The sequence below is a fragment of the Schistocerca piceifrons genome, chromosome X (genome assembly GCF_021461385.2).
Source record: "Schistocerca piceifrons isolate TAMUIC-IGC-003096 chromosome X, iqSchPice1.1, whole genome shotgun sequence".
NCBI classification, from domain to species: domain Eukaryota; kingdom Metazoa; phylum Arthropoda; class Insecta; order Orthoptera; family Acrididae; genus Schistocerca; species Schistocerca piceifrons.
This window is the reverse complement of record NC_060149.1, coordinates 141956530-141983452: the sequence shown is the minus strand read 5'-3', so window position 1 is coordinate 141983452 and position 26923 is coordinate 141956530. Positions and strand designations below refer to the sequence as shown.

The 26923-nt window shown below is 42.7% G+C and overlaps 1 pseudogene; it reads left to right on the top strand.

Moving 5' to 3' along the window:
• The window catches only part of LOC124722224, a 46505-nt pseudogene extending 20325 nt beyond the window's left edge, over positions 1-26180 (top strand).
• Positions 26181-26923: the final 743 nt, after the last annotated feature.

Below are 26923 nucleotides of genomic sequence, written 5' to 3'. Positions count from 1 at the left end.
TGCATAACGCGAATGACAATCGTAGGCGAGTATGGCGGCCGCGTGGGAAGAGGTGCCATTCTTTCAATGTTTTTGATGTACAGCGTTTTGATATGCCACTGATTTCCCCACTGTATGTTAGCGGACGCTTATGTGTTGGAGAGACACAGTGGAGTTAGTCCTGGCGGCTTTCCTGAAACCATGTGGTTTGACTTAATGTCAAGGCCGGTAATGACTGAAGGAACTCTGAACTGCCAACGGTGCGTCACAGACATCATGCATCCTCATATGTCACCTCTCATGCGATAGTATCGTGGTGTCATTTTTCAGCAGAACAACGCTCGTTCACACATGACACGTGTATCTATGAACTGTCTGCGTCATATTGAGGTACTCCAGTGGCCAGCAGGATACTCAGAATTGTCTCCGGTACAACGTATGTTGGACCAGATCGGACGTCAAATGCGTCCCAGAGCCAATATCAGAGGCATCGATGACCACATACAACAGTTGTGAGTGACCTTGCCTCAGCAAAAAATATGACTATGACCTCCTTCCGATCCGAATCCGCGTATGCTCCTGTGCCAGACTAAGTGCAACGTCATACTGATAAGTGGACTCAGACTGCAAGTTGTTTGTGAATCTGACTCGATTTTGAAACCATTTAAATAACACCACAAATCCTCTCAGCCCGTGATGTTTCATTTAGATTCGAAGTCCTCATCTTGGTGCTTCGCCTTTTCGTCGAGTGGTGTATTTGCATGTCACTCTCGAAACAGGTTATATACTGAAAATGGTCCAAATGGCTCTGAGCACTATGGGACTTAACATCTATGGTCATCAGTCCCCTAGAACTTAGAACTACTTAAACCTAACTAACCTAAGGACATCACACAACACCCAGTCATCACGAGACAGAGAAAATCCCTGACCCCGCCGGGAATCGAACCCGGGAACATACTGAAAATGACGAGTTAGTATTCAAACTGCAACACAATTCCCTGGTAGAAATAAGTGTGCCAAAATAGTGGGAGTCAACTTCCCTGCATACTTCTTTTCCAGGACAGCAATATCCTGATGAACTCGCTCGCCATGTACCTCACAAACTGCCACGTCATTTACGGGGAACAAGTCGAGGTGTGCATGAAGGAAGTGTATTCTATCTTTTCATAACAGAAGTTCCCCTTGTCATTTTGTGTTAGTTTGTTTCCTAAGAAATAGAAATAAACATTTTTAAAACTCCGATAGGCCGTCTTCTCATCTTCATGTGACATTAATCAAACTGCTTGTCTTCTCATTGTCATGTAAGATTTCACCAAAATGCTTGTCTCTTAAAAGCTGCCGAATCTGTGGGGGCGCCAAAGTACTTCAAATATATTTCTACATAATACAATAACTTTACAAACACTGACGAACTTTCAGAACTGTAAATATCACATAAGCGGAAAAACATGAGTTAGTTAGCTTTTTGAGGGGACTGATGACCATAGATGTTAAGTCCCATAGTGCTCAGAGCCAACCAGTTAGCTTTTTGGATTGCTTTTAAGAACACTGTACACACCTAACGAACCTTCAGGTGAATGACAGCATACCAATTTAAGATTTTGGTTCTTATACACATTCCCTTTGTTTAAGTACATGCCACGACTACAATTTAGCAGACTCTGATTCTCCAAGTCACTCTTTGCGAAGCCAAATTCATACCTTATGTTAGGACCTTACCTCAATTTCAACATAAGTTTTATTTTTCATTTGAATTTATTCATACACTACCTGGAGTAGTTTCTTAAGCTGCTTATGCAGTCTATGACTTTCACGTCAAATAAGCTTCGAGATACTACGGTTTTCACTTCTCTGCACATCGATTGTAAAACTACCTATATAATCTCAGATTTACAACTATGAAATGAATATTTCACAAACTGTAGGCAGCCATGTCTTATGAAGATTTAAAACTAAATTTGCTTCCGTGTACTATTTTTAGTCAAACTCAATTGACGCTACATGTTTCTTAGATAACAGTCCCAACACCAGTGAAATAAATGTTTGATAAAAGTTATATAAAGACCCCATCTCGCATTTTTCATGGTTTGAGTGTAGACGGTGGCGGCATGGAGTGGTGCAGCATTTTCCTGGTGTTTCAAGTCCCCTGTGGAATACTTTAGGCAAACAAATGTATGCACACATGCTCGAACAATAGGTTCCTGTAATGTACACCTGTCAGGGAATGGCAAACACACCATAGATTCCATTTTATCTCGTGTAACCAATCTTTCACACAAAGATACCTCCTCCGAATACCTTAAGGGTTTCTTGTTAGTAACTGGGATATCTCCTCATGTTTTGGAGTACTAGCTTTTACCACTACCTGTGCAAATAGTGGGCTACCACCATTTCTAAGATGCTTCAGACACACTATAATTACACTCCCACCCCTCCCCTCTACCCCCAATCCAAGACGGCCACTGGTCCTAAGTGCTGAAAGGTTGTGGATTTGAACCCCATCATGTTTAATTTTCTTAAATGTCAACCGTTTTCCAAGAATTTCAGTATTAGGGATGATCTGCCTGACCCACACGTGTATCTGCATAGAGAGAAATAGACATAGAGAGATCAAGACTACCCGACCATCCCAAATTCTGATGTTAGTGGGAAACAGATGAATTTAATAAAAACATGACGGAACTCGGATCTAGAATTTTCCACCTCCTAGTACACGTGACGATATTGGATTGGTTGTGGGTGAGGAGTGGTGACATAATTAGTGTGTGACAAGTGTCGTGGAAACGCCAGTACCCTACTACTACTATGCCATGCGTTTCTTGTAACCAGACTCCAAGTGCTGACAGTACACATTTCTACAGATAACAGTGCACGCACCACAGAAAGCAATATTCGGTAAATGTTATATAAAGGATCCCTCTCCTATTTTTCGTGGTTTGTGCACAGTATACACTCAAAATATACAGCAAAATACGCCAAGACTTGTCTCTTATCTAATAAATATTTCAAGAATTTATATGTTCACTTCATGTTGTTAGGCGTCCGGATTTTACGGGCCTTACATGAGCTTGATTCATAACGACAGTTTTATTTATTTATTTATTTATTTATTTATTGTTCCGTGGGACCACATTTAGGAGAAGTCTCCATGGTCATGGAACAAGTCAATACATGAAATTATAACACGATTGTAGAAACAGATAAAATGAAATATAAGAAACATATTCAGGCGACAAGTCGTTAGTTTAAATAAAGAAAATCAAGAATGTACCACTGGAATTTGCTTAATTTTTTATCTCTTCCAGGAGCTCCTCGACAGAATAGAAGGAGTGAGCCATGAGGAAACTCTTCAGTTTAGACTTAAAAGTGTTTGGGCTACTGCTAAGATTTTTGAGTTCTTGTGGTAGCTTATTGAAAATGGATGCAGCAGAATACTGCACTCCTTTCTGCACAAGAGTCAAGGAAGTGCATTCCACATGCAGATTTGATTTCTGCCTAGTATTAACTGAGTGAAAGCTGCTAACTCTTGGGAATAAGCTAATATTGCTAACAACAAACGACATTAAAGAAAATACATACTGTGAGGGCAATGTCAAAATTCCCAGTCTATTGAATAGGGGTCGACAAGAGGTTTTCGAACTTACACCATACATAGCTCGAACAGCCCGTTTTTGAGCCAAAAATACCCTTTTTGAATCAGAAGAATTACCGCAAAAAATAATACCATATGACATAAGCGTATGAAAATATGCGAAGTATACTACTTTTCGTGTTGAAATGTCACTTATTTCAGATACTGTTCTAATGGTAAATAAAGCGGCATTTAGTTTCTGAACAAGATCCTGAACATGGGCTTTCCACAACAGCTTACTATCTATCTGTACGCCTAGGAACTTGAACTGTTCCGTCTCGCTTATAACATGCCCATTCTGTCTGATTAAAATATCAGTTCTTGTTGAATTGTGAGTTAGAAACTGTAAAAACTGAGTCTTACTGTGATTAAGCATCAAATTATTTTCCACAAGCCACGAACTTATATCATGAACTACATTATTTGATAATCTTTCAATATTACACACAAGATCCTTCACTACCAAGGTGGTGTCATCAGCAAACAGAAATATTTTTGAATCACCTGTAATACTAGAAGGCATATCATTTACATAAATAAGGAACAGCAGTGGCCCCAGCACCGACCCTTGGGGAACGCCCCATTTAACAGTGCCCCATTGGGACTGAACATCATTACCACTCTCAATATTGCGGAGGATTACCTTCTGCTTTCTGTTCTTAAAGTAGGAGGCGAACCAATTGTAAGCTACTCCCCTTACTCCATAATGTTCCAACTTCTGCAGTAATATTTTGTGGTCAACACAGTCAAAAGCCTTCGTTAAATCAAAGAAAACACCTAACGTTCGCAACCTCACAGAGAAAAGAGACTATAGCATTTTCAGTTGTACTGTACAATACAGTACGAGATATTCGGAAAATAATTATATTATATCAACAAAAGGCAATTGCAGTCACCTCATGTACCGAAAACTAACAAAACAAAATCTACCAATATCTACCAATATTTGGACAGGGGCATGAATAAACAAGTTAAAGTGAAACGCATTGAGGAGATGAACCGAGCAGGTGGGTAATGGAATCGGAAAACCCCACTTAGCATGAGAACAGCGAGTTTCAGCGCAGAAAGGGATAATACCAAAACAATACATTATTCCTTTTAATATAAATACGGCCAGGACCAAGGGTAAGTGGCTGGGCGGCTTTAATAGGGCTAAGCTGCAACCTGGCAAGAAAAATAAAATTCGCCTCTAACGAGATGGGCTGAAGCCATACTGGGCGACGCAGGCGCGACACGGTAGGGAGATCCCCATCATATAAAAGTATTTTGAGGACTAACATTTTTAGATATCTCTCTCATCTGGCGGCGGACAGCACAAGTATGTGGAAAACAGCAAGGGCGTTGAGAGCTTTACTTTCTGCAAAGTGTAGGAATTACCGTTTCAGACCCAGCATGGAGACAACGCCGTTGCTGATACCGCATTAGGCCACAGTAAATGTTGAGTCGAGATTTTGCTCACTTCAACTTGCGTACGCTTTGACCATTGAATATCAAAAGCTAGGATACTAACCTACCTTCACATTGATTACATGAGAATTTTTTCATTGGTTCAAAAAGGTAATTTATTCTCAACCAACTCAGTGCGTTGATCAGCTACGACATCATAGGCGTAAATGAGCTAACGAAGATTTTAATCATTCTTTCCTGCGATAAAATTTTTTTCATATGTAGCAATAACGATTACAATAAGTGTTAATTCAATATGTCCAAGAGTTAAATATATTGTTACTGAGTGTCAAAAGTAATTGAACATGATTGTTCTGTATCACTTGACCCCTGGAAGCACAGTTGATAAATTATATGTAGAATGAAAAAGGGAATAGCTGTTTTGTCTTTCTAGAATAGACCTCAAAATTTCACTTTTATTCAAGCACGCATTCTAGTCAAGTGACAGCAGCACTTCTAATGATTTCTGTTACGATCCGCACATGATATTAGCTGACTTACAGGGCCATATTCACATTTATATAGAATGCCTGTTTAACACCCGAGGCTTGAGAAGGCAGTTCAGATGTTTTGTCCATTTGCGCGCTAAGTGGTAAGCTAAGTTTGCACGCATTAGTCCACTAGCTGTGCAGATACAAAGTGCGGACAATCGCACAATGTTATTGAAGAAAATAGCGTAACAAATAGCAAAAATGTGGTAAACATGGTGGAAATGTGACCATCAGGCTACACTACACGTCAGTCTGTTGTGTCCATACTTTATGTGGTAGCATAACACATCAGATACCTATGAAATGGGCAGCCGGGTAGGCCGAGCGGTTCTAGGCGCTTCAGTCTGGAACCGCGCGACCTCTACGGTCGCAGGTTCGAATACTGCCTCAGGCATGGATGTGTGTGATGTCCTTAGGTTACTTAGGTTTACGTAGTTCTAAGTTCTAGGGGACTGATGACCTCAGATGTTAAGTCCCATAGTGCTCAGAGCCATTTGAGCCATTTGAACCTATGAAATGAATAAATGATTATCACATTATTTACAGTATGCACAAGCTGAAACATGAGAAATACATAACTTTGGTAATGCTGCGAGGCCTTCAGTGGTACTGCGATTGATCAATTTACACTACTGGCCATTAAAATTGCTACACCACGAAGATGACGTGCTACAGACGCGAAATTTAACCGACAGGAAGAAGATGCTGTGACATGCAACTGAGTAGCTTTTCAAGAGCATTCACACAACGTTGGCGCCGGTGGCGACACCTACAACGTGCTAACATGAGAACAGTTTCCAACCGATTTCTCATACACAAACAGCAGTTTGCCTGGTGAAACGTTGTTGTGATGCCTCGTGTAAGGAGGAGAAATGCGTACCATCACGCTTACGACTTTGATAAAGGTCGGATTGTAGCCTATCGTGATTGCGGTTTATCGTATCGCGACATTGCTGCTCGCGTTGGTCGAGATCCAATGACTGTTCGCAGAATATGGAATCGATGGGTTCAGGAGTGTAATACGGAACGCTGTGCTGGATCCCAACGGCCTCGTATCACTAGCAGTCGAGATGACAGGCATCTTATCCGCATGGCTGTAACGGATCGTGCAGCTACGTCTCGATCCCTGAGTCTACAGATGGGGACGTTTCAAAGCAACAACCATCAGCACGAAGAGTTCGACGACGTTTGCAGCTCGGAGACCATGGCTGCAGTTACCCTTGACGCTGCATCACAGACAGGAGCGCCTGCGATGGTGTACTCAACGACGAACCTGGGTGCACGAATGGCAAAACTTCATTTTTTCGGATGAATCCAGGTTCTGTTTACAGCATCATGATGGTCGCACCCGTGTTTGGCGACATCGCGGTGAACGCACATTTGAAGCGTATATTCGTCATCGACTTACTGGCATAGCACCCGGCGTGGTGGTTTCAGTTCGCATTGACGGCACTTTGAACAGTGGACGTTACATTTCAGATGTATTATCACCCTTGGCTCTACCCTTCATTCGACCCCTACGAAACCCTACATTTCAGCAGGATAATGGACGACCGTATGTTGCAGGTCCTGTACGGGCCTTTCTGGATACAGAAAATATTCGACTGCTGCCCTGGCCAGCACATTCTCCAGATCTCTCACCAATCGAAAACGTCTGGTCAATGGTGGCCGAGCAACTGGCTCGTCACAATAGCCAGTCACTACTCTTGATGAACTGTGGTATCGTGTTGAAGCTGCATGGGCAGCTGTACCTGTACACGGCATCCAACCTCTGTTTGACTCAATGCCCAGGCGTATCAAGGCCGTTATTACGGCCAGAGACGGTTGTTCTGGGTACTGATTTCTCAGGATCTATGCACCCAAATTGCGTGAAAATGTAATCACATGTCAGTTCTTGTATAATATATTTGTCCAATGAATACCCGTTTATCATCTGCATTTCTTCTTGGTGTAGCAATTTTAATGGCCAAAAGTGTATGAAATGTCCTTTATACAATGTGGTTCACTTGCTAGATGGTAGCCCATAAGATACTATCACTGGCTAGCTGTCGTGAATAGTAGCATCACACTGCAATGATGTATTCTCACTGCAAGTCTTCAGAGATCTGCAGACGGATCTCGGTGTGCAGTCTTTAAAAAATAATTCTAAACCTATATCTATACTCACTAAGCCCTATTTCTGCGTATGGGGGAGTGTACCGAGCGGTTCTAGGCGCTTCTGTCCAGAACCACGCTGCTGCTACGGTCGCAGGTTCGAAACTTGCCTCGGGCATGGATGTGTGTGATGTCCTTAGGTTAGTTAGGTTTAAGTAGTTCTAAGTCTACAGGACTGATGACCTCAGATGTTAAATCCCATTGTTCTTAGAGCCATTTGAACCAGGTACCTCTCCAATTGCGAACTTCCGGAGCACTATGGGCAGTGCCCTCCAATCAACTCTTGATTTTGACGATATAAAGCGCCAGTTGGATATAATTTCCCACGATATCCTTCAGGAGGACATCTAAGAACTCTACAGTCAATGCTAGGCCGAATAACTGCTCGCATAGGGTTCAGAAGTGCACCAACACGTTTCTGACTTGCTCAGATTGTGAAGCACTTTTTCACTAATAAATCAAACAATTTTTGTGAAATTGTAGTCATATGTTTCTCTGTACATGTATATCACATCTACCGATTTCCGTTTCGAGGGTTGTCCAGAAAGTAAGTTTCGATCGGTCTCGAAATGGAAACCACTGGGAAAATCCGGTAAAGTTTTGCACAGATGTGTTGGGCAGTGTCTCTAGTATGACCGTCGATCGTGTCGCGTCGCTCTTTTCAGTTTTGAGTGAACAGTGTGCATTTAAACATGCGTAGGGAATACCGTCTCCCGACAACTATGGGGGTCTGGATAGAGATTTCGCCTGTGTCATGCAGCCCACATAACACAACTGTCGAGCAGTTCCTTCTTCATGCCAATTCTCTGGCGCACACTGCAGGGGCAATGAAGACGCTCCTGCATCGTTTCCGATGAGAAGTGTTTGATCACCCACAATACAGTCTGTAATTGGCTTCAACGAGCTGCAGACCAGCGCAGATAACTGGACGAAAGCACAGGCGGCTGCTTTGTATGCCGAGGATATTGAAAAATTGATACAACACTACGATAACACTCGAAGTTGGAGCGGCGATTCTGTAGAGATGTAGGTGGAAGGTGTACCTGTTGTTGTTGTTGTGGTCTTCAGTCCTGAGACTGGTTTGATGCAGCTCTCCATACTACTCTATCCTGTGCAAGCTTCTTCATCTCCCAGTACTTACTGCAAGGTGGAAGGAGTATATAGAGGGTCTATACAAGGGCGATGTACTCGAGGACAATATTATGGAAATGGAAGAGGATGTAGATGAAGATGAAATGGGAGGTACGATACTGCGTGAAGAGTTTGACAGAGCGCTGAAAGACCTGAGTCGGAACAAGGCCCCGGAAGTAGGAAACATTCCATTAGAACTACTGACGGCCTTGGGAGAGCCAGTCATGACAAAACTCTACCATCTAGTGAGCAAGATGTATGAGACAGGCGAAATACCTTCAGACTTCAAGAAGAATATAATAATTCCAATCCCAAAGAAAGCAGGTGTTGACAGATGTGAAAATTACCGAACTATCAGTTTAATAAGTCACAGGTGCAAAATACTAACGCTAATTCTTTACAGACGAATCGAAAATCTGGTAGAAGCTGACCTCGGGGAAGATCAGTTTGGATTCCGTAGAAATGTTGGAACACGTGAGGCAATACTGACCTTACGCCATATCTTAGAAGAAAGATTAAGAAAAGGCAAACCTACGTTTCTAGCATTTGTAGACTTAGAGAAAGGTTTTGACTTCACTGGAATACTGTGGTGTCACCGCCAGACACCACACTTGCTAGGTGGTAGCCTTTAAATCGGCCGCGGTCCATTAGTATACGTCGGACCCACGTGTCGTCACTGTCAGTGATTGCAGACCGAGCGCCGCCACACGGCAGGTCTAGAGCGACTTCCTAGCACTCGCCCCAGTTGTACAGCCGACTTTGCTAGCGATGGTTCACTGACAAATTACGCTCTCATTTGCCAAGACAATAGTTAGCATAGCCTTCAGCTACGTCATTTGCTACGACCTAGCAAGGCGCCATTATCATTTGCTATTTATCTTGTGATGCATGTACCGTCAGACCGATGTTCACCAATTATGGATTAAAGTTAAGTATTCCAGCAGCTTCATACATTATTTGCTAGTCTCAATTACTTTACCTGTTCCAGACCTCACGCCAGCCTGCGTGAGCTTAAACGCGTGCCTTTTCGGCTTCCTCCTCCTAGTGGCTTGGCTGTCTTGCCAAGTCATAACAAATACTCTCTTTCAAATTCTAAAGGTGGCAGGGGTAAAATACAGGGAGCGAAAGGCTGTTTACAAGGTGTACCTAACTGTCGCAAATAAAACGTTTCACTACGGTTTCCATTTCGCGACCGATCGGAACTTGCTTTCTGGACAAGCCTCGTAATTCCTACATGGTGCGTCATTTTTTTTTTTTTTGTCTATTTTACGGTTCCAACACAACGTCTTCGCCCCGCGTGTTGCTTACTCACAGCCCGCAGGCGTATCTCCTCTGGAGCCTATTTACTAATATCACACAAACGTCGCATTTTATGGACAAAATACAATATACAAATAGTCTGTTGATACACTGTCTGTTACAGGCGCCACCGGAGGGCGACAGGCACGCTTCCGAGTAGAGCGCGCATCAGGAATCGACGGCGCTGCTGTCGGTGAAACGAGTATCGTTCGCACGTCACGTGATCGCGGACATACATCCGCCTGCTGGATACTCCAGGGTAAGCACATCCTCGAGCAGCAGCAATCAACTGCTCACTCAGTTCCGGGCCCGGAGCTGGCCTCAGTCGTAGCTCATCGATCGGAACTCGCCGAGAGCGGCCCAGACGCCCCGCTTTACTCCGCGCCGTCTCCGCAGTACACAAGGTACTCCGTACGGTGTGGCGCCACGGACGCCGCTCCTACAGCCAATCGGGGTGAGGCTTGCCTCGGAATTGGTATTCCACCACGGAACTTCGTTTCTGTTATGCTCAAGTAATCACGAACAAAGTTTCAGTTGTCATTAGATGTAATCTTAATTGTGAAATTGTGCCGTGAATTAAGTGTTCTTTACTTCAACCTGTGACTCAGTTACTACAGTATGCATCACCCACTTCGGGACTTAATAATTACGACAAAGACAGTTCGCTGTAGATTACACTGAAGAGCCAAAAAACTGGTAGACCTGCCTAATATCGTATAGAGCCCCTGCGAGCACGCAGAAGTGCCGCATTGCGACGTGGCATGGACTCGACTAATATCTGCAGTAGTGCTGGAAGGGACTGACACCATGAATCCTACAGGGCTGTCCATAAATCCATAAGAGTACGAGGGGATGGAAATCTCTTCTGAACAGCACGTTGCAAGGCATCCGAGATAAGCTCAATAATGTTCATGTCTGGGGAGTTTTGTGACCAGCGAATGTGTTTAATCCCAGAAGAGTGTTTCTGGAGCCACCCTGTAGCAGTTCTGGACGTTTGAGGTGTCGCATTGTCCTGCTGGAGTTGCAAAAGTCCATCACAATGACAATGAACAGGTGATCAGGCAGGATGCTTATGTACGTGTCACCTATCAGAGTCGTATCTAGACATATCAGGGAACCCATATCACTCCAACTGCATACGACCCACACCATTACAGAGCCTCCACCACCTTCAACAGTCCCCTGCTGACGTGCGGGGCCCATGGATTCACGAGGTTGTCTCCATAGCCGTTCACATCCATTCGCTCGATACATTTTGAAACGAGACTATTACGCCCAGGCAATATGTTTCCAGTCATAAATAGTCCAATACCTGTGTTGACGGGCCCAGGCGAGGCGTAAAGCTTTGTGTCGTGCAGTCACCAATGCTACACGAGCGTACCTTCGGCTCCGAAAGCCCATATCGATGATGTTTCGCTAAATGGTTTGCACGCTGACGCTTGTTGATGGCCCAGCAACGAAATCTGCAGCAATTTGCGGAAGAATTCCACTTCTGTCACGTTGAACGATTCTCTTCAGTTATCGTTGGTCCCGTTCTTGCAGGATCTTTATCTGACCGCAGCGATGTCGGAGATTTGATGCTTCACCGGATTCCTGATATTTACGGTACACTCGTGAAATGGTCGTACGGGAAAATCCCCACTTCATAGTTACCTCGGAGACGCTGTGTCCCATCGCTTGTGCTCCGATTACAACACCTCGTTCAAACTCATTTAAAGTTTGATAACCTGCCACTGCAGTAACCGATCTAACAACTGCGCCAGACACTTGTTGTGTTACATACGCGTTGCCGACCGCAGCGCCATATTCTGCCTGTTTATATATCTCTGTATTTGAATACGCATGCCTATACCTGTTTCTTTGGCGTTTCAGCGCAATTTCCTCTACCAAACTTATCCGGTGTAGATCCAAAGCTGACGAGGAATATTTAAATATTGGTGAACGAGTGCTTTGTAAGCTACCTCCTTTCTTGATGGACTATGTTTCCTGAGAGTTCTTCCAATGAATCTGCCTGGCATCTGCCTTAACTACGATTAATTTTATGTGGTCGTCCTACTTCGTTTGCTCTATGCCCACAATGATAGATATTTTATGCAAGTAACTGTTACCAGTGATTATTGGAAAGCACATTGTCTTGAGCATAGCATCCAACTCGATTGTCAGATGCCATCAGGCAACATCTTTGTAGGCGCGATAACGGCTTAAATAAGTTTTTCAGGGAGAGTGGTTCTCGGAAACATGTACCACCTGTAGTATTTGTGGACCTGGAACCGATAGTTATTGGCAAGTACGGAAATATACGCGATGTTTAATCAGCAGTGAATGCAGTGAGTGAAAAACATTTCAGTGGTAAATCTATTTGTTTGTCCGTTGTGGATGAGATGCGTACAGGCACGTACAGGCAGCTGTTCCACCAAGAGAAGTTGGTTACAAGCATGGTACTGGTTCAGGCTTTACTTCAGTGTGAATGGAACGGCTATCTGTGGATTGTTACAAAAACAGATAACTGGAATTTGCTATTTACCCAACTCCTCAGGTGAGAAGATTTTGTCAAACACTGAATCTTGCTTTTGAGATTTGAAGGAACTCTTTGTGTGCAGGTTTCTACAACTGAAGCACAACTTGTTTCCAGGTATCAACAGCAGTTGTGGAGCAATAGAACCCCACCTTAACAACACACACCACGCTGGAGCAATTCTAATGTATTTTCATACGTGGCAGTGAGCCTATGTATGACATTTGCCACCGTAGCTTGGACGTTAAACACCCAGCTAACAAAAATCTTAACAGGCCGACGGGACAGAGTGTATCCTCAATCACTGCATATTTTCGCTTTTTTAGAGCTCTTATTGTGGACCCGCAGAACTCCAAACCAACTTGATTCCTCGTATTCAATTCCCTCTTGTTACGTATGCCCCTGTCATCCCGGCAGAAAAAGCTTACCATGAGGAACTGTCTGTGAAATAACGAACGCCTGCTTCGAACCTGCCAACCAAATGGTGAAAGGTTATCTGGGGCATGGGGAGTACATGGCATGTTATATGTTGTACAGAGAAATAAAGAAAAGTGCGAAGTTATTCACGTGAGTACTAAAAGAAATCATCTAAATTTCGATTACGCGATAAGTAACACAAGTCTGAGGGCTGTAAATTCAACTAAATACTTAGTGATTACAATTACAAATAACCTAAACTGGAACGATCACATAGATAATATTGTGGGTAGAGCAAACCAAGGACTGCGATTCATTGGCAGGACACTTAGAAGGTGCAACAGGTCTACCAAAGAGACTGCTTACACAACGCTTGTCCGCCCTATTCTGCAGTACTGCTGTGCGGCGTGGGATCCGCATCAGGTGGGACTGACGGATGACATCGAAAAAGTACAAAGAAGGGCAGCTCGTTCGGTAAGTAATGTAACACTTTTTTCCTCGCCCAATTTTGGTCAAAAAAAGGAAGAATTTGTTGTGGTACATCGTGGAATATTCCCGCTTCAGCCCATATACTATCAAGAAGTTCTGATGGGTAGCGGCGTTACACGTAACCCTCAAAGTGGCATCTGTGACGGAGCAGCTTTCTAAGAAGAGAACTATCATTGAGTTCCTTTTGGCGCAAAACAAGAACATTGCAGCTATTCATAGGTGGTTGCAGAATTTCTACGGAGACCTGGCAGTGAGCAAAAGCACGGTGAGTCGTTGAGCGAGGTGTCTGTCATTGCAGCAATATCGCGCAAGCCTGTCCGACCTCCTGCGTGTCCGCAGGACGCTAACAGCTGCGACCCCTGCAGTTCTGGAACGTGCGGGCACTTCACTCTAGGTGATCGACAGTTTATAAGCAAACAACTCGCTGCAAAACTGTACGTCTTCGTTGGTACTACTGACACACTCGTCCACTTGTTGGGGTACTCAAAGGGTGTATGCCCTCTGTGTTCCTCGCCGCCTAACAGAACCACCATAAAGAACAACGAAGGACCATCAGTGAGGAACTGCTTGCGCGTTACGCGGCTGATCGTGACAATTTTTTGTCAAACATCATCACAGGCGATGAAACAAGGGTTCATCACTTCGTACCGGGAACAAAACGGCAATCGATGGAGTGGCGCCACACCATCTCTCCTGCGAAGAAAAAGTACAAAGCCGCACCCTTAGCCTGTAAAGTCATGGCTACAGTTTTTCTGGGACTCGGAGGTTGTTCTGTTTGATGTCCTCCCTCATGGTGCAACGATCAACTTTGAAGTGTATTGTGCTATCCTCAGGAAACTGAAAAAACGACTTCAGCGTGTTCGTCACCACAAACATGCAAACGAATTTCTACTTTTCCATGACAACGCAGGGTCTCACACAAGTCTGCGCACACAAACTTCATTGGACTGTTCTTCCTCATTCATCCCACAGCTCGGATCTCGCACCTTCCGAATTCCATCGGTCTGGCCCAATGAAGGATGCACTTCGCGGGTAGCAGTATGTCGTAATCTTCTCTCCTTCCTGATTTCATCTATTGTTCATATTAAACAATGTCCAGTCCAAGTAATTAATAAGCAAAGTCTTTTATGAAGATTTAAGAGGAGCGAAGATTACAATAAACTTTCAAGTTTACTTAGCTTGTCATGCTGAGATGGCTCCAGTGCTTTTTGTCTAGGGGTCTGATTCTTGAAGCTGAAAATCTCACATCAGATCATCACGGTTGGTTTGAAATAAATAAATTTTACGATTGTTGGAAATTGGAAATTCATGGTAAGGTCTTATGGGATCGAACTACTTAGGTCATCGGTCCCTAAGCCTACACACTACTTAATCTAACTTAAACTAACTTACGCTATGGACAACACACACACCCATGCCCGAGGGAGGACTCGAACCTCCGACTGGGGTAGCCGCACGAACCGTGACCAGGCGCCCAGACCGTGCGGCTACCCCGCGCGGCCTACAATTGTTGTTGCAGAAATTTTTTTAACGTAAATATATTTTCTCACATTTTAGTATATCATACAGTATTTTGATTTTTCACATTAACAAAGCCGAAATTACATTGTTCTCACAAAAATACAAAAATATATCCGACCACATCGGAGGCATGCTTACTACTCTCACACTCCGCGGAAGTAACAATAATCTCAAGGGTCTACAATTTTTTTTAACAAATGAATTTCTACTAGTTTCCGTTTCGTTATTAATTTGGATTATTATTTCATAAAAGAATCGAGAAATATATATAATAAACAGTACAGGGTTGCGTAATTAACAATAGAAATTTTAAGTGTAGCAATAATTCGTAATTTCAAATGTTTCTAAAAAACTAATTTTAGCTGTACATTCAGAACTAGTGCTTGTCGATTATAACGTCGAAACTAAAATATCTTATAAAGTAATTCCTTTTCATAAATTTTAGCTTGAAATAAAACATACTGTGTATAATATTATACGAAAGTTTTCAGAAAAGCAACTGAGATAATATTGACATGTCCAAAATTCGAAAAATAATACTGCTTTCGTCAACTACTGTTGAGGTAAAGAAATGCTAATAGAGGCTGTCCCGCTACAATGTGGATGATGAGGTTATTGATGCAGCAAGACTTTGGCTCAGACGTCGATCAGTGGATGGGTACCATGCACTCTTACAGGCACTTCAGTAAGACAGCGTAAGGCCGTAGCTCTGAAAAGAGATTATATTGAGAAATAGGGTTTTGTAGCCAAAAAAGTGAGGAATGGTATGATGTATTGGAATCCTGAATAAAATCATACTGGTTTCACAAAAAAAATGTATTGCATTACTTACTGAACGCCCCTCGTAGATAGGAATAAACTACCAACCTACTGTGATACCTGTTGGTGATCTTGCAAAGATTGAGCGTGCTGTTTTCCTGATGTCAAACACAACTCCAACTGCAGTGGCCGAAGGTCGCCTTGACCATAAGATTTCACTGAAGAACAAAACTACGTTTTATATAATACATTTTGGGTAAATCAAATGACTTGTACAACAGGTACGCACCGAATGGGACATTGCTGCTGTTAGTATTAGGGAAGGTGAAGTTCGCTCTGTCCAGTCATCCCGATTTAGATTTCCGTGGCTTTCTTAAATCGCTTCAGGAAAATGCCTGGATGATTCCTTCAAGGTCGCGAGTGACCTGTAGTCCTACCGTCATAAAGCATATCTATGCATTCTATAAATGTATTTTGATATACTGATTTTCTTTGTGTCACCATAATTATATATAACCATAAGAAACTATATGTAACCATAAATATCTCTAGTGCTCTAGTGATGATTCTTGAATCAATAAAAAATAAATAACGTGAAGGTGCCGAAGAGTACAGTTTCGCAAGATGATTGGGTTGTTTTGGCGGAGGAGACCAGACAGCGTGGTCATCGGTCTCATCGGATTAGGGAAGGAAGTCGGCCGTGCCCTTTGAAAGGAGCCATCTCGGTATTTGCCTGGAGTGATATAGGGAAACCACGGAAAACCTAAATCAGGATGGCCGGGCGCGGGATTGAACCGTCGTCCTCCCGAATGCGAATCCAGTGTGCTAACCACTGCGTCACCTCGCCCGGTCCGCAAGACGAACAGTTGTGAAGTCATTAATGTTGTAAGTCATTTTAGGTTTGTGTTGATTTTAAAGAAAGCGGCTTTCTCGTTCTTTATTTATGTAATAAAGTTTATTTTGCCCTAATTTCTATGAAATTGTTATAAATAGTTCTGAATTAATTAACGTTTTAATCAAGAAACTGACTGAAGAAATTCATTGCTTTTTGAAATGGTTCCTTTATATAGTGCATTAGTGGACTCCTTAATAGTGGAACACTGGACCAGAGTGTGATAATGGCGCTGCTCCTCCTCTTCGATCTTGGTTAGCTGACTGATTCGTAATACAGCCTGAGGTCTACGTCAGGCTGAAAGGTTATGATGAGAGTTGTGTGAAGTCAACAAATGTGATTACGAAATGACGGTTATGGGAAGAAAGTGACCTACAGTATAGCCTAAGGGCCACACTTGCACTATGTTTAACAGCTTTTTCCCACCTGTTCTGCAATTTTCTTCAGTAAACTAAAGCTGACATGTGAATTCAGGAAATCTATATTGTATAATATTAAATACATATTCGAAATTAATTAACGTATATTTTTGTGTATACACTGTACACAAACCGTGAAAAATGCGAGAGGCTTTACATAAATTTTACCGAAACTGATTTCTGTGGTGTGTGGAGCACTGTCAATTTATGGGATTTGATTGCAAGTGACATATGGCATGGTAGTGGTGGGGTACCACCGATTCCAAGACGCTTGTCACATCCTAGTTACACCCCCACACCTCACCCGCTCACAAACCAAGGCGGCCATCTATCCTAAGAGGTGTAAAGTTCTGGGTTTGGGAACCGTCATATTTAGTTTTCTTAAATTTTGTTTCCTCACGGCTTTGGGAGACGTCAGTGTCATACCGCAATTACTCTATTGCAACACGTCTATGTTAATGTCATGGGGTCCGGTAGTGCAATTGGAGTAGAAGGTCCTAAGTTCGAAACACGTCATGTTTTTACTAAAATTAATGTCTTCCACTAACAGGATTTAGGACTGTTTCTTTAGAGTTTAAGAAAATTAAGCATAACGGGACTCGGGCCCAGTACCTTCCAGCTCCTAGGATAAGTGACCGTCTTGCGTTCAGGGTATGGAGAGGCGTGGGAAATGACATCATGTACTTAGGTTGTGACTGAAGTGTCTTGAAAAGGGCGGCAGTCCACTAGGCCTACTTTCGCTGACCGACAGCGGTGTAAGCTGGTACACGAGAACATGAGCAGACATCCCAATTGCCAACAGGGAATCGTCCAGGCATTTGGTAGAGGTATTCTTGTACAGCGAATGGTAACATGAGATTAAATATGCTCCCTGATGTGTTTGCCATCCTCTTTCGTGGTGAGCGGTACAGGATCTAATGTACGATCATGTGCATACGTCAGTTTGCCTACAGCATTCCACTGGTGACGTGAACCTCCAGGAAGACAATGTACCATTCCATCGCACCGCTCCCCTCCACCCCCACCCCCACCCATACCCGACAAATAGAGTCAGAAAAGTTGGGAACATGCGATCGCTTATGAGGTCGCTCAGGCAATCTGACTTCAATCCTATTTAAAGGAAAGAAGATTAGGGTTTAAAGTCCAGTCGAAGATGACGTTGAGACATAACACAAGCCCAAAGTGGGTGAAGGAAGTCGCCCGTACTCTTTAGAAGGAACCATCACAGCATTTTCCTTACGCTATTTAGGGAAAACGTAAATCTGAATAGTCGGACGGTGACTGGACCGGGTCCTCTCAAATAAAAATCCAGTCCCTTACCTATACGGCTTCTCGTTCGGTCATTCGGTCTTTTTGAACAAAACTGTAGTTTTTTAACACGTTTTTATTAGGCCGCTGTCTTGTCTGTTTCTCTGTTCAGTACAAATTTTGCAGTTGATTTTAAGCTAACTTCCCAATGAGCTAGAAACTTGAACGGTCGTGAATGTTTCGCAGTAAGAACGATTGCTGTTGAACCTCCGTGAGATCTCGATTCTGTCTCATTTTTGCTTTCACAATCTTTTCGCCAGATATACGTAGGAGGAAGCAATATATTGGTTGACTCAGTTGAAGGGAAACAAATAAACCTGAAATCTACCACAAAATGGTTCAAATGGCTCTGAGCACTATGGGACTTCTAAGGTCATCAGTCCCCTAGAACTTAGAACTACTTAAACCTAACTAACCTAAGGACATCACACACATCCATGCCCGAGGCAGGATTCGAACCTGCCACCGTAGCGGTCGCGCGGTTCCAGACTGTAGCGCCTTTAACCGCTTGGCCACCACGGCCGGCTAATCTACCACATATCTTTGTTATAATCACATCGAATTTTTTGAAATCAATTGAAAACTTTCACACACACGCACACACACACACACACACACACAACGATACAAAGAAGAAAGTAATTATTTATATTAAAAGCTTTTTAGTATAATACTTTTTAAAATGAACAAGGAAGTATAAAATAATTTTTCCTACCCCAAACAGAGTCCTAAACTCAAAGAGATAGTCCTGAATATTTTGGTTGTGAATTTTTAATAGCTCTGGTAATACTTGTGAAATTTAAAAAGAAAAACGTGGGGCTCATGCAATAGATAATCGTAGGAAGCGTCGAAAATAACTGTCGTTGAGTAAAATCACATCACAGTTCATATCATATGCAGTGCAATAATAATATTAGTGACTTCCGTGAGCTATCCAATGGATCAGTTATCTATTGCAAGCGCCCTGCGTTTTTCTTTTCTTCTTCTTTTAACTTTTAAAAGTTCTGTCACAGCTGTTAAAAATTCAAAAGCATAAATTTTCGGTACTATCTATATCTATATGGAATTAGGAATCTGCATGGATCTAGGCAAAATTATTTTGTACTTTATAGTTCGTTCTAGAAACGTGTTAAATTAAAATGTTTTTTATTTAAATAATTATCTCATATTCAGTTTAAATAGAAACGTGGCAAAATCTTAGATTTTCGACCTTTCCATTGTATGTCCGTTCGTTCACTGATTCGACCACCGCCACATTCAAAACCAGATACCCGGTGTATCAGAGCCCGCTTTCTGTGTCTGTCAATATATTTTATCGATATTAAACAATCGGTGCGTTCCACGGCAGTCTTCAGTGTCAGTACTCTTTGTATTTCCCCAAATACACGAAATGGATGAATGTTTCAGTTTGTTTAATTTGGTGGAGTGTGTGTGTCTTGGAAATTTCTTTTTTTATTTCATGGAAGACAAACAGGTCAGAAAGTATGAAATCTATATACAGCATGATAAACTTGCGCAATAATTCATCTTCGGACAAGTTAAAGGGCAAAAATTTTAAGTGTATTAATAGCGTCAAATTCAATGTACGTATGCCATATGCAGAATGTCATTCAAGTTATGTTGTACCTAAAAGACTATTTCATGAGGCAAGAGATAAAAATACGGTGGGATAGGGTGACCAATTAGTATGCTGTCGGGCACATTTTTGAAGGAGCATTTGCGGTGTAGGACAGTAAACTCTAAATAACAGAAAAATACTTTTCTTTTAGTCGCTTGAAGGGTCCACATCTGGTGAGTGTTTTGTCTCTATGTATTAGGAGCACGTTCTTGCTGCTAAATGCAGCCGATTGTTCCGCCTGTCGCCACAGCGCCGCCTTAATTCAAGTAACTGCAGAGCGCAGCATCAATTAATCAAGTAAATTCTGTTGTGTGTTTTTTCGTATTTTCTTTTTTTAATTTTTCTGGAGCACATAGTCACTTAGCGAGGTATTCGCCTGTACAAGCGAGGATGATCATATATACAGCACTCCCATGATGGGGTATCTGAGGAAATATCTCTAATTCAACACAAGTATTCAGTATTGGTTTCTGGTAAATCTCATGTTCGCATTCAACTATATGCACAAGTCACGAACAAAAATTTTAACTAGGTAATAATGCGCTGCTACAAATACCACGTGAAAAGTTTAATAATGCCACTGCATATACTACCAAAGGACGTGAACAAATTAATAAAGTTATACTAAAGAGACAAACTTATGCACCATATTTTGTAGCATAGGACTAAATCTTTTAGAGAAGGCAGTACAAAACACACAGCGTAAAGACCACAAAAGGATGACAAATAGAAATTACATAGGTTTCTTCTGAAACAACTGGCCACTTAGTTTGTGAGAGACCTAAAGGTGAGACATCTGACACATGCGACGCGACACTAGAAGGAAATACGTAGTTAACCAGTACCAAATGGTTCAAATGGCTCTGAGCACTATGGGACTCAACTGCTGAGGTCATTAGTCCCCTAGAACTTAGAACTAGTTAAACCTAACTAACCTAAGGACATCACAAACATCCATGCCCGAGGCAGGATTCGAACCTGCGACCGTAGCGGTCTTGCGGTTCCAGACTGCAGCGCCTTTAACCAGTACCAAGACAGGGTGACTGATACTGGTGACTTCAGCTACATCGGACAATGTTTCAATCGAGATGCGCGCTGCGTAAGTCGATAGACTTTATCATTCACTGCTCATCACAAGTAAAAGTCGATAGAGGTTAGATCTCGCGACCGCGGGAAGGGGCCATGGTGGACTCAGAGGACCCTCTTTGTTCAATATTATGTCTCTCCAGGTTTTCATCCAGGAAAGTTCGTATGGCCGGCTGGTAGTGAGGTGGCGCCCCATCCTGTTGGTAGAAGACATCATCATCTCCATAAAGCGCACACATGAGGTAAAATTAACTCGCGAAATATATCCAGGTACTCTTTACAGTGACGGCATCATCAAAGAAAAGGTGTAACCTCCCAACAGTAAAAATAGGTATAATTATATATAGCATTCACATTCAGCGTAACCTACCAACAGTTTACTTCCGTAACCTTGGAACAATAAAATGTGACTAATCTCTCAATAAAACTGTGGCTCACATATAACCCTTCAATAATTACCTGAGTGTGAACCTAAACTGCTAAATTTGGACGTCAGCAGTGCTGCGTCATGGCCCTGAAAGGTCATTCTGAATAAATTGAAAATTCTTACCTCAATAAGGTCGCCGGATAACGCATATATATCTGCTCCTATAAGAAATTTTTCTGGCACAGCCCAGTGCAATGCTAGCCGATAGGTTTGTCACGTATAAAAAAAACAACTGATTTTTCTTTACAATAATCGGGATGACCATGGATTGGAGAAATTAGTAAATTCTTTAAATTGAGATGAATGATTTTCAAAAGTTAATTTTTATAAGAAAGATTATTATTAAGAGATTTTTTTAAACATTTACATGGAACTTGATGTAACAATAGTACATATGCGCGAGGGTGCTTTTACCTTATACTACATCGCTCTGGCACCGCCATCGCTTCCCACGACCGGCCCAGCCAACTCGATACACACGACTGCTAGCTACTACTTACTCCTACTACTGACACAGCTCTTACTGCAGCCAACACTGCTCTCTGGTCTGAGATTCTCTTATAGCTTACATACCGCAGGCAGCTAGTGAGCAATCCATCGAAATTACATCTGCTCGAGTGCGCTAGCAATAAATTCCTTGATAATGGACCTCTTAAAAAGGGTCCTACTAAGCCCCTAGATGGTGGTCCACACCACACATGAATCTCTGATAAGCTAACCGTCTTATGCGAGTGAACATTCACATTCTCCGGTGCTCAGAAGACGCAGTTATACCGATTCTCCGTTCCATTAAATTTAAACTGGACTTCATCAGACCACACTATCTTCGTCAAAAATTGGTCATCTTGAGTCATCATTTGCTGATACCACTCGCAAAGCTGTATCCTACGATCAGGATCGTCATCATTAATAACGTAGGATGTAAACTTCCAACTTAGCAGCGTTAGAATTCATCTTATACTTGTACTTCTAATCCTAGCTCCACGTGCACATAGCATTGCAGACGTCTGTGGAAAAGGAACAAACATTTCCAACACGAGAACCGACGAAGCAGAACTTGTAGCTGCACGCGACTTCCAGATCTTGCTTTGTGAAGATCACAAATCGTTCCGTGTTCCTCAAACTTATCAACAACGCGTTTCATTGTTAGGCAGATTAGGTGTTCTGTTTCAAACTCTCTCCTCCAGTGACGCTGCACTTCAATGGCATTATTGAACTTGATAAACCACTTTCACTACTTGAACGTCAAGTGTGCTGCAGCCATTTTGTTTTCTTACAATGGGGATGAAAGTACCGACATTTGTTGAGCGAAAGAGCATATCAAAACATACTTGCAATTCAGATCGATTGATAATATCGACTCCCGATACAGTCTCACAAAGAATGTAGCCTACACAATTTTTTGGTGGACGCTGTATAAGGTAAACTATTGAACAGAACAGAAAAACAGATATTATGGTTGCAAAAGTAGAAATCTCGCAGCTCGTTATATGCTACGCACAGAAGGTGAAAAATATTCGAGTGCGGATTCTGGAGACGTAATGTAATTATTATATTTTTACAACCTTCACCCAAGGGGGCTGTTACAGATGCACTTCGGTTTGTAGCTTCCTCATCATGTGTCGAGCTCTGCTAACGTCTAGTAGAATCGTCATCGTGTACACGTTGAGACTGGATAGTTTAATTTATTGTGTATCGTTCTTTCGTCAAGAACTGCTGTCGCGAGTCGGGATTGCAGGTTGTTTAATACACTACTGGCCATTAAAATTGCTACACCACGAAGATGACGTGCTTCAGACGCGAAATTTAACCGACAGGAAGAAGATGCTGTGATATGCAAGTGATTAGCTTTTCACAGCTTTCACACAAGGTTGGCGCCGGTGGCGACACCTACAACGTGCTGACATAAGGAAAGTTTACAACCGATTTCTCATACACAAACAGCAGTTGACCGGCGATGCCTGGTGAAACGTTGTTTTGATGCCTCGTGTAAGGAGGAGAAATGCGTACCATCACGTTTCCGACTTTGATAAAGGTCGGATTGTAGCCTATCGCGATTGCGGTTTATCCTATCGCGACATTGCTGCTCGCGTTGGTCGAGATCCAGTGACTGTTAGCAGAATATGTAATCGGTGGGTGCAGGAGGGTAATACGGAACGCCGTGCTGGGTACCAACTGCCTCGTATCACTAGCAGTCGAGATGACAGGCATCTTATCCGCAGGGCTGTAACGGATCGTACAGCGATGTCTCGATCCCTAGTCAACAGATGGGGACGTTTGCAAGACAACAACCATCAGCACGAGCAGCTGGACGACGTTTGCAGCAGCATGGACTATCAGTTCGGAGACCATGGCTGCGGTTACCCTTGACGCTGCATCACAGACAGGAGCGCCTGCGATGGTGTACTCAACGAGGAACCTGGGTGCACGAATGGCAAAACGTCATTTTTTTCGGATGAATCCAGGTTCTGTTTACAGCATCAGGAATGTAGCATCCGTGCTTGGCGACATCGCGGTGAACGCACATTGGAAGCGTGTATTCGTCATCGCCATACTGGCGTATCTCCCGGCGTGATGGTATGGGGTGCCATTGGTTACACGTCTAGGTCACCTCTTGTTCGCACTGACGGCACTTTGAACAGTGGACGTTACATTTCAGATGTGTTACGACCCGTGGCTCTACCCTTCATTCGATCCCTGCGAAACGCAACATTTCAGCAGGATAATTCACGACCGCATGTTGCAGGTCCTGCACGGGCCTTTCTGGATACAGAAAATGTTCGACTGCTACCCTGGCCAGCACATTCTCCAGATCTCTCACCAATTGAGAACGTCTAGTCAATGGTGACCAAGCAACTGGCTCGTCACATTATGCCAGTCACTACTCTTGATGAACTGTGGTATCATGTTGAAGCTGCATGGGCAGCTGTACCTGTACACGCCATCCAAGCTCTGTTCGACTCAATGCCCAGGCGTATCGAGGCCGTTATTACGGCCAGAGGTGGCTGTTCTGGGTACTGATTTCTCAGGATCTATGAACCCAAATTGCGTGCAAATGTAATCATATGTCAGTTCTAGTATAATATATTTGTCCAATGCTTACCCGTTTATCTTCTGCATTTCTTCTTGGTTCAAATGGTTCAAATGGCTCTGAGCACTATGGGACTCAACTGCTGAGGTCATTAGTCCCCTAGAACTTAGAACTAGTTAAACCTAACTAACCTAAGGACATCACAAACATCCATGCCCGAGGCAGGATTCGAACCTGCGACCGTAGCGATCTTGCGGTTTCAGACTGCAGCGCCTTTAACCGCACGGCCACTTCGGCCGGCTTTCTTCTTGGTGTAGCAATTTTAATGGCCAGTAGTGCGCAAAAAGTGGTGCTATAACAATCCACTGTTAGGCAAATTAAAATTATACAATTGTTTTTAACAAGTGTAATATTTTAACGTCACATGACAGGTACCATAAAATAACATGTTTTGAAGAGGTTAATCACACTGGAAATTACATAAATACTTCAGAAGTCGAAGAATACTTCTGAAAATTAAAAGGACCCTGATATCAAGCACAGAACGTAAGCCATGAAAACACAAGAACTCCAAAAAGTTTCTACTTAGCCTCATACTAACCATCATAATCACAAAAACGGTACGAAGTCTACTTATAAAAACATCAGCAGGACAAGTGTCATGTTCAGATATTCCTGACATTATGATTGACTTCGATAGTACTGGAGATTATGATAACGAAAACCGTCTCTACATTTTTGTTCCGTGTAGCAAGCAGAGTGTCGTATTTAAGTTAGGATATATCGCGACAGTAGTGGAGAGACTGATAAAATTAGTACAAGTTTCGGCGTTCTTAAGAACGTACACCAGTCAGAATATTGCTCTTTCGACCTGAGACGCATGCAGTCCTTTGTAAAGCGATACTGCATTCTTGCATGTGTCATCTTAAATCTATGCAATCTAGTGAGCAAATAACAATACCTACGGTGGCGATAAGAGACGGCAATTCGAACTTTTTAGTGGGTGCTTCTCCTCTCCTCACCGTAGGGCAATGTTTTCGGCATCGAGCAACTTAACTAATAAAGGCGGTGCGCGCTTTAAAGTTGGCTTGACCTCTGTAAACTCTTGGTAACCGGGACGCGCGCCTTGAAGCACGAAGCGTTTGGTCAATACGAGTCCCGTTCATCTGGCGCCGGCAGACCTTGCTGCATCACGCGGACGTGACAGTAGGCGGCCTGTGGGGCGCCCTTCTAGCACTTGCACTTCTCCAAGGACCACACCTCCGTCGGCAATAACAACCGCTCTGAACCAAGGGTGGGCAACATGTAGTTCGTGTCATAAGTAATAACGTGAGAGGCACTAGTCTGATAACAGTTCCAACCTACTGTTAAAGTGAAAAAGAAATCACCCTTATAGAACGTAAATTACGCTTCCCCACTAAACTCAATTGGCAATAGTCAGTATTTCTAAAGTAAAAGAGATTCCACATCCTCAGGACTATTCCTAGCAAATCTAGTGGAAGTTTTCAATCCCTTCAACTGGGGCATCGAAGGAGGAATAAGTGTCAATCGAACATACCAGTAACACCTCCGTTTGGCTCATGCAAGGAAGGTTATTGGATAACGTCCCGTCGACGACGAGGTTATCAGATATGGTGCTCATGTTCGGATTGGGGAAGAAATTCGACCTTGTCCATTTTAAAGGAATCCTCCCGGCCTTTGGCTTTAGCGATTTAAGGGAGTCGCGTAGAACCTAAATCAGGGTGGTCCGAAAGGTATCTAAACCAAATTTTGCTGATGAAATTGCACTGTTTGCCAGACGAGCAGATAAACGAGCAACAAATGGGAGTATTAACACAACCTGAAAATCAACTAGAAGAAAATTAAAATAATGAACAATGAAGACACGAAAAAGGAAACTGTTCAAGTTAACAATGAAGTCATAGAACCAGTTTAGAGATTTTTCACTTTAGGGCAGCTGAAAGCATTGGCTGCATTGACATGAGAAGAAAAAAACCGGCCACTTGCGAATAGGAACCGCTCTCTGAAGATTCTATACAAACTTAATTATGTTTATAGACGGTTCATTCATCGGGGGAAACGAAATTTTCGAGGATTTTTGCCTTTTATCGACATTAGTGCTGGCAAGATATCGGTCCCGAGAACCCCAAGACTTTCGAGAATGTTTTAATTTTAAGTTTCAAGTCAGATAACAAAATACGAAAAAACTCTCTCGCTTTGTATAATAACAAACTAAAAATTATCGAATTTTTTCCTTTAGTTGTACTGTGAAACCCTGCATCTTATCAATTTTTATGATTCTTAACC